The sequence below is a fragment of the Poecilia latipinna genome, unplaced genomic scaffold (assembly GCF_001443285.1).
Source record: "Poecilia latipinna isolate Pla-1442-1.1 unplaced genomic scaffold, P_latipinna-1.0 Scaffold284, whole genome shotgun sequence".
Lineage (NCBI taxonomy): Eukaryota > Metazoa > Chordata > Actinopteri > Cyprinodontiformes > Poeciliidae > Poecilia > Poecilia latipinna.
This window is the reverse complement of record NW_015112900.1, coordinates 116,613-119,656: the sequence shown is the minus strand read 5'-3', so window position 1 is coordinate 119,656 and position 3,044 is coordinate 116,613.

Below are 3,044 nucleotides of genomic sequence, written 5' to 3'. Positions count from 1 at the left end.
TTAAACACTGAATTGATTCCTTATTTGTTCTTATTGTATTTTCTCTGATAAAAATTCAATAGCAAAGACGACGACCACCACAAAACCACCAAGAACAACATCAACACGAAAGTCAACAAAGATGACGACAACAAAATTACCTGCAACTTTATCAACAACAGCAGAATCAAACAAATTGACGTTTAGAGCAATTAATTCATCTACAAATGTCAATTTCTCAAAAACCCCAGGTGGAAACTGAATCTTTTGATTCGTTTCAATGTTTCATGGTTTATGTGAATCAATGATTGTAACTATAATAATTCTTCCACCAGGATGGGTTTGGTCGTTCGTTATCCGTTCTGTGTGTTTGGCAGTGATGATAGTAACTGTTCTGGTGATCATCAGATGGACGAAAACTAAAGGTGAAAACTGATTTTCTTCATTGGAAATTCATCTTGATGGTGTAAAACTATGAACGATTGAAATAATAAACAAAAGTAACGATCATGCTGTTATTTTATATGAACAAATCAATAAAGGTCATTATTCCTGAACATCATGATCATAGGACAACAGAGCAATGAGGTTTACAAAATGTTCTTCCTCTTTTCAGGAAATAAAACCATAGAAGAAGAAACAGAAGTAAGTAAATGACTGAATCATTACCTTATTGTTTCATTTTTTCTGTTATTTCAGAGTTTAATTCTCTATGAATAATAAAATATATCCTCAAACATATGTTTGAATAGATAAAATGTTAGTTATTGAAATAATGCATTATTATCTAATTAATAATTAGTATAGTTGTTATGTCCTCCATATTTACCACTGATGAAGACGCCTAAATATCTTCAGCTAATCTCTGATCATTTTGGAAAAATGAAAATAAAATCAGAAGAACTTTATTCACATTTCTGTTAGAATAATTTACTCATTTAAAGCACTCACTAAATTATCTGTAACACTAAATTTAAGTGAAGCAAAAACTAATTTCATCCCACAAAGGAGTAAATAAAGTTCAGTCAAACACAGCAACAAGCCAGAAGTTACAAAAAAGATTTAAACTAATTTAAATGTTGAATATAATGCTCTGCTGTACAAAAATAGATAATCTTCAGAAACTCACAAGCTAAACTGAATTAAATGGAGGCCCAATTGTAGACTGGAGATTGTTAGTCCAACTAGTATCAGAGAAGTTATTTAGATGTTTTCTGTGTGCAGACTGATGATCTCACACCAAGGAGACCAAGAAACAAACCAGAGTGAGTGAATTATTTTATTCTGTAGCTCAACTTTTCTTCACCTTCTGTTATTATGTCACTACTATCTGCTCCTTTATGTCTTTATCATGTAAAATACTTTAAAATCTCTTGTTGCTGAAAACGCGCCTTGCCTTGTTTAAACAGAACCTGGAAATATTCTTATTATTGATGCATATTTTACATCTTTATTAATGATGAAGCATATACTGTTCTAGCTTTATTCAGGATCTTTAAAGCAACATGCTGTCTGTTATAAAGCAACATGCAAAAGTTTACTTTTAATTTATATTATTTTATTTGCCAACTAAAATATTTACAGGGAAAAAGTTTAAGTTTAAAGCTATTTGTTACATAGATTTGTCAATTTGTGAACTAACAGTAAATGTGCAAAAGAATTTATGTGGGGCAGAAAGTGCCATAATTTTGATTTTAATCATATTTTCTGTATTTTCTTTGTAATGTTTTAGATTCCTGGCTCTGACACAAATCACTGTGAATACTTCTGCTACCGTCGATCCAGACGGGCTCTACTGTAACCTTAGTGAATAAGTGTCATTAGATGTGGTTTAACAAATCAGATTCATTGTTTCAGGTTAAAGAAGAAACATGAAAACAGTTTTAATCCAGATTAATTTAAATAGAAACAGATTATTTTCCAGAGGATCAATTTGAACCACCACTGCTCACTGGAGCCCTCTAGTGGAGAAAAGCTTAAGACACAGACTCATTGTGTTATTACATTGTTTTATGAATTAAATATAACCTTTATTGTAAAATATATTTGAATAAAATTAAAGGCTTATGAACCATCTCTGTAAATTATTTATTGGAGACGATGCGTGTTTTTCAATGCTTGACCATTAAGGTATGAATATCTCTGAACTTTTGTGGTTTCACGCTTTGAGGAGAAAATGGCTGCTGAAAGTTTCCTACAATCCATCAAAGCTGCTAAAGTTGCAACACCCAGATCAGCTCTGATAGAGACAGAAACTAACACCTCATCAACAACATCCTGCATCTCATGATCATTCATGTCAAATTTATCTGATGTGCGTGACAGAAACGAAACGTCACCAGTTTCCCATTAACTCTACAGTTCAAAATGTTTTCTTCCTAAGTATAGAGCTATATGTTGAAGTTTTGATCCAATGGAAAACTTTAGTCGAAAACAGTTTAAAAACAAGAGAATTTATTATATATGCAAAAGCTAATATTTTATATATTTTCTGACCCTGGAGGTTTGATCTGATTGGCTCGTTTAAATTAAGAAGGCGGGGTTTTAAAGAGAGATGTTTTTTTTTTCCATGTAGCTGCTGCTTTTTATGATAACTAGAAGTAAATAAACAGATTTTCTTGCTGTTCAGTCAAACTGGTGTCTCTTCTTTTCCACCTCTGTGTCAAATCGAGCTGCAAACTCATGACCAGAAAACCTTAACTCTGATCTGCAGCAGCTCAGACAATTAAACACAATTATGGTTGCATTATGTGTAACTACTTAGATCGTTTGGAAAAATATCTAAAAAATAAAAGTTTTAATTCATAGTTTGTCATTTTCCACACAAAGGCAGAAGATTAAAACAAGAGAAAAAGAAAAAAAACCTCAAAGCATCAGCTTCTATTCATAGCTTTGGCTGCTTAGTGAAACTAACACCTCACTGATGACAGATATGATGGCAAGAAAGTCTTGGAGTTGTTTTAATAATGTTTTAATATTAATAAGTATGCAAAAAAACAGGAAACTAGTAAAGAAAATATTTGCACGAATAATTGAGTGTCATGACTGAAGTGTTTTATGTTTTT